The sequence below is a fragment of the Oxyura jamaicensis genome, chromosome 4 (assembly GCF_011077185.1).
Source record: "Oxyura jamaicensis isolate SHBP4307 breed ruddy duck chromosome 4, BPBGC_Ojam_1.0, whole genome shotgun sequence".
Taxonomy (NCBI): domain Eukaryota; kingdom Metazoa; phylum Chordata; class Aves; order Anseriformes; family Anatidae; genus Oxyura; species Oxyura jamaicensis.
The window spans coordinates 50,486,482-50,493,173 of NC_048896.1; positions in this window are offsets into that span (position 1 = coordinate 50,486,482).

Genomic DNA, 6,692 nt, shown 5'->3' on the forward strand with positions numbered 1-6,692 from the left:
AGAGCATCTACTCTCTGCAAGACCTGCACTGGGCAGTCGTGCCTGTGTGCTGGCTTCAGCTGTTCCCGTCACTCAGAGCAGCAGCATCACCAAAAAAAATAATATGTAAAAAAAAAAAAAAAGTTACATGTGATGTGGCACGTGGGTGATGGGATGTATACCCTGCCAAGTCAGATGCTGTATGTCAGGCTACACAAATATTAGTTCAGAACTGTATTCTCATACAGCTGGGCTACAAGGAAAGTGGGACACCACTGAGGTGTACCCATCAGGAAGGTCAAGGTGTTCTTCCTTCCTGATGTAAAAGCTGACAGAGTAAAATAATCCTCACCACACACATCTGTCTGTACACCTGCTCTGAATGCAGGCAAGTAGAGATGAAGGTGAAGTCTGTGCACTGGTGCGTATACATCAGGAATTCAGCACTGAAAAATGTGCTGTTTCCAGTGAAACAGCATTATTATGAACATCGTAATATAACCTGCCCCCTTTGCAGATCTCAAAGGCATGGGCAAGGAAGGCTTAGGTTGTCATTTCTGTATCCCTTTAGCTGAAACATCCAGCCTGAACCTCCACAGTGAATTCAAACTTTGTTATCTTTTCTCATGGCACAAGCAAAGAAAGAGTGTGAACATAGTAAAAAACAAACAGAAAAACAACAAGGACAGATGAAAATATTGGACACTTAACCTCAAAGGAGTTACTGTCTGTTTTCTTGTGCAGTTTTAGTTCTCCTGTGGGGCCCAGAGAATAATACACTACCAGAGCAATGGTCTCTGACTTGCAACCTTTACATTGCCTGCTCTGTATGGGAAGGACTTTGAAGTCTCAGAGCCCTTTTAAACCTGTGCTTAACAAAACATTAACTCCCTATTTGGGAAATAATGCTACCCTTAATTGGTTCAGGGTTACGAATCTCCCTCAAAATCTAGCTGAGGATACTGTCTGAATCAAGAGCTATACAAACTCCCATTCTGATTCAGCAGCAGACAAGTTTCAGTCAATGAAACAAATCAGCCAGACTACCACAGTTTGGGAAGTACCTCCAATATTTCCAGCATGTCCTGACTCTCTGTTTGAGGGCCTCACAACTGACTGGTCCCATCACTCATTCATCTTACTGGCTGCCTTAATGTGAGCTCAGCAAGGCCCCACAAGTGTGTAATGATAAACAGGGAAGGAGAAAAAGAAAAGAAAAAAAAAAAGAAAAAGAAAAAGAAAAAGAAAAAGAAAAAGAAAAAGAAAAAGAAAAAAAGCCTGACTTGTACTACCTGATTATAAAATTGTCTACTGGCAATATGGACAACAACAGACTGAAAGAGCCCTAAGGCTTGGCTCAGCTCAGAGCCTTCAACTCTGGCTTGGCTGCAGACATCCTTACCACTGATGGGGAAGTAAATGTCTCTTTGTGCATCTGCCATGCTGCTCAAACTTGGGGCTCACCGTAGGGACCAAATTCTTTGCGTGGCCTTTATGCTTTGATTCTTTGCCATCACTTGATTCTAGCATAATCCTTCCTTAAGGAATCTTGATGGAAAAAGCTACTCCATGTGAATAGATCTGAAGCAAAACATAACCCTGATTTTAACTGATGGTATTACCTTTTTCTCAAAATGCACCATCTTTTCCCTGCTGAATACTCAGAGCCATGTAAAAGCAGATGTAACCATGCACACAACTTGATGTTCATGCCACGGATGACTGAGCAAGGCTATGAAAGCCAGAAGCATGCGCATGCCCTTGAGCTTTTCTTTTTCTCTCTCTCCGTTTCCTTGCTTACTTATTTCTATAGCATGAAAGATAGAAAGGCTTCTGTTCATTTCAGAAAACATATCACAGGACTCTAACCTTCAGCAGAGAGAATGTTCTGTTTTGTGATTGGGCTGAACACAAGACAAACAAACACAGCAGGGGAAAAAAAAATCACGGATTCCAGGAACTGCACTTTGTGGCCTTCAAGCTGTCCTGGTCTTCATGACCAAGCACAGAAATTGTTAAAACCCTTTCTTAATCCACCCTCATCCCGTTTGCCTCCCCAACCCCAGCTGTAGACATGGGGTGGATGGACTAGTTTGTGTTGTCTCACCTGCAACAAGGTTGCAGAGAGGACACAAACTGAGCTTACTGGGACTGAAAGACGGGAATTGTAAGGGCAAAAAAAAGGAGCTTCCCTCCAGCCTGGCCAATGGCAGGTTTGGTGCAAGCCAGAGGCATCCTGTGCCTTATTTTGTAGATACACAGGGAGCCAAGAGTCCACTTGTTCTTACTGCGTGGGGCTCCATGTCCAAACCATTAGCCTGATGAGGAGAGGTAAGTACAAACGACCGCCTGTGTAATGCCATGAACCCAGCAAGAGCCCTCTCTCCTATGAACTTAGAAGTGCCGTCTTCACCTAAACAGAATCTAAAGTTATCCTACATAAAACTGATGATGGAGAAAAAAATGCACAGACAAATAGGTTGGACAGTGTTACCCATTCTTCTGCTTATACTCTCAATCTGATTTCAAAATCATCACAGATCAATTTGTTTTTCTGAAGTTCATTAACTTCAACAAAGAGCTTGGAGACCTTCCTGCAATAAGCAAGTGACGCTTGAAGCTTCCCAACACTGTTATCCTAGAAACACAAACTAGGAGTTATCCAGCACAAATAGTTTCTACCTACATAACAGTGGCTGTAGTGGGTTGGATACAAGATCCAAACAGGTCACACCATGCTTAAGAGTTTCTACTATAAAGTAGAGGATTTCTTGGGAAGAGCTATTAGAACAATCAATCAATCAATCAAAAACAAAAAAGCACGCTCACAGTGAAATAACTTCTCCATCTAACTTCTGAATCCTGATAGTTGAGGACTGCTTGAGATATATCTGTCCCTGCCATTTAATAACACTCCTGTGAATCCACAGCCTGACACAACTTCCATAACTGAAGTGCATATCACGTGAAAGGAGGTTTCCCTGTGCTGGTTTCAAACTTCCTGCCAAGTAATCAAGTAATTTTAATTACCATTTGGTATTAAGTCATGGCTTATGAGCTTGCTAGAAATAACTGCTTTATAGTCCCAGTCCCCGTTATCTGCAATTGCTCAAATTCTGTTTCTAAGCTGAAGCACTTAAAAGGAAAAATATCTTACTGATGTTCAGATGGGAGCATTGCTAGGTCCACAAAATTAGAGCAATGAAAGAATTGGTCTCTTGGACAACAAAACTGCAAATGTAATAGTGAAATGCCAAAAGCAAGCAGGATGGCAACGACTGGTAGGCTTTTGGTTGAGAAGGTAACTTAAATTGTTATACATTACTTAATGTCTGGAACAGAAATGCTGTCCCAGAAAGGCTTTACAAAGCCTTAAGTATGTGTTGCTCTCTCTTTTTTTTTTTTTTAAATAAGTTGGCAATTACATTGGTCGAACTGCATTTGACAGTTCATTTTTATTTACCATAAAGTTCAGTCCAGCACACTACATTTGGTATCCTTGTTTGACTTCCTTCTAGTGCCTACTGCACAGCTGAAGCACCTAGTAGCCTACACCAGAACCTCACTGTGCTAGCTGCTATACAACCACTGAACAAAACCTACGTCTCCAGTCAATTTAATAATAAAAACATAATGAGAGAGACATAATTAAAGATGCAAGAAGGGAAGATGGGGAGAAGATAATAGGTTTGGCACCAAAACATGCCCCCCTCTCAAATGAGCATTTTGTGATTTCCAAAACTGGCATTGGTATTTAACCAACATTTGAAATTCACAGTCTGCTTTAAGAAAAATAAAATTTAGTGACTCAAGGCTTAAACAAACTAGCTTAAAGTTGATGCAATATTAATAATCCAATCAGACATTTGTATCTGGGGGAGTAACAGAGCTCAAGGTCTTGCAAACTACAAACAAAGTGAAGAGATAGTGCTGCAAAGATTTGTTTATTTTTTTTTTTATATATTGTATTTGTTCTACTTCTTAAACACAAAGAACCATGTCGTCACTTCTCAACATACCTTTAACTTCCGTTTATGTTTCACATGTCCCAGCACAATCCCCACACACCTCTCAGTGTCTATCATTTACAGCCCTGCACAATTTCTTTCACACCTCTTGCAGTCAGAAGTGTCAACATCAAATCTCCTGCCCCAGATTGTGATATTACCACCAGTTAGTTCCTCCAACACCTCTATTTTCTTAATATAGAGCTCTCATAGTGAATATGCTTTCACTTGCTGTCTTCCAGTTGTTCTCGGACGCTATCTGAAGTGCCTGCTCTCACAATTGTCCATAGGAACATTTTATCTTCCTCATATTCCAACTGAGGACTAATTTCCAAATTACAGAAGTGTTCTTTCCCTGTTAATACCAAAACTTCCTCCTTTCATCCCTGAAATGCATCAGTATCAACCAAAACTATAAGTTTATGAAAAATAACAAAGCTTGAATACAGATAAGAACACGCAGGCTGCCACTGAGTTTTCCCAAGGCTAATCTATCCTCTTTTAATGCCTCACAATCACACATTGCAACTTTCAATTTTTTTTTCCTACAGGAAAACAGTTATTTTTCTCTCCTGAAGACATGAATCTTGGCTACTAGTTAGATACAGAAAGGTCAACATCTATAGCCTAAGAGCTCATTAGAGTCAAGAGCACATTAGAGTCAAAATGCTGCCATGCCGTGCTGTGCCTCCACGTGGCTCAGCCTGTGCTGCTGTTTACTCCATGGTAGAGCTGCCTAGTAAGAGCAAAGGGCTGCTTCAGGACAAACTCCAGTAACAATCTGCTAATCTGATGCTATTCAGTATTATCATAAATGGCCTGGATGATGGAATAGCTTGTACACTTTTTAAATTGACAAATGAGAACAGCCTGGAAGGTATAATAGCACGTTGGCAGATGGGGGCTAGAAATCAAAGTGATCTTAATGCACTGAAATAAATAATGTGCAGTTTCAGTGAAGCAAAGAGCAGTACTTTTGAACTTCAGAGATAACCGAACCAGCAATTTTTTTATTTTTATTTGTTAAGAAATCAGCTGGATATTCCAGATAGTCAAAAATAATGTATTAAGCAACAAAAGGCAAAGCTGTTGGAAAGAGTGAATTTCATACTGGAAATTTTACATGGAAGCTTTCCACGTGGCATGGAAAGCTTCTTTTCCTTCCAGCATCAGCAGGGATGCCTGTTGTACTACGTCCACGGCACCACTCTTCTAGAAAGATTAAGACTACTTGGAAAGAGCTCAGAAGAAAATGGCAAGAAAAATGAGCATTTGGCATAGAAAATATGGCCCATTAAGAGAGATGACAAATTTTACTATACCAAGATAAGATTGTGGGGAAGAGTAATAAATACTTTTCCTTCAAAGGGAAGAGTAATAAACAGTCTCTCATATACAGAGGGACAAGAGAAGGAGTAACCAGTTTACAGAATCACAGAATTTCTAGGTTGGAAGAGACCTCAAGATCATCGAGTCCAACCTCTAACCTAACACTAACAGTCCCCACTAAACCATATCCCTAAGCTCTACATCTAAACATCTTTTGAAGACTTCCAGGGATGGTGACTCCACCACCTCCCTGGGCAGCCTGTTCCAATGCCTCACAACCCTTTCAGTAAAGAAGCTCTTCCTAACATCTAACCTAGAACTCCCCTGGCGCAACTTTAGCCCATTCCCCCTCGTCCTGTCACCAGGCACGTGGGAGAACAGGCCAACCCCCACCTCTCTACAGCCTCCTTTAAGGTATCTGTAGAGAGCGACAAGGTCGCCCCTGAGCCTCCTCTTCTCCAGGCTGAATAAGCCCAGCTCCTTCAGCCGCTCCTCGTAGGACTTGTTCTCCAGGCCCCTCACCAGCTTCGTCGCCCTTCTTTGGACCCGCTCAAGCACCTCCATGTCCTTCTTGTAGCGAGGGGCCCAAAACTGAACACAGTACTCGAGGTGCGGCCAGGAGGCACAGGACTCGAGGTTACTTCATGGCCAGATAAGAGAGATACCAAAATAAACAAGCGAATAGAGAAATGTCTACTGTCTGTAGAGCACTAAGAAACACAGATGAGACCTTATAATTTATTCTTTCATAGCTGATTCTGCACTGATGGATAGAGTCAGTGCAGGCCCAGTGAGTCTTTAAAGTCTCTTCAAACCCCCTTTCTTGCGGCCAACCCCCCATTGCTGAATCCACTGGCATCCCCACTTGCATTTACAGTTAGCTACCATTTTGCATGTGTCCCAGCATTTGCCATCAAATCGCACTGACACTGTATTATAAAAGTCCAAATGGTCATCAATTCCTTTTCTTCTTCTCCATTTTTCTTTTTTAGTAATATTTTCTGTACGGAATTAGTATGAGTATTTGCAGCCCTCCGTATAACTAAATGCCTTACGTTTTCTGTCCTAAAAGGAAATAATATTTGAGCAACTTCATGAAAGAAGGAGGGGTGGGGGAGAGAGAGAGAGGGTGGGGAGACACTAAGAGAGAGACAGAGAGAGACAGAAAAGAGATCCTGGAAAAACATTTTTAAAAGCATTATAGTCCATAAAGCAGTCGGAGAGCTTCATACAATGAGACAGAAGTTGAAAGGAAACATTTTGACATTTTATGGAAAAAGTCCAATAAAAGCTAAATGCGCTGAACATGTTATGTCTGTGTATACGTATGTATGCATGTACTTTCTCTCAGCAGCCCGTATTTCTACAAGACATTTT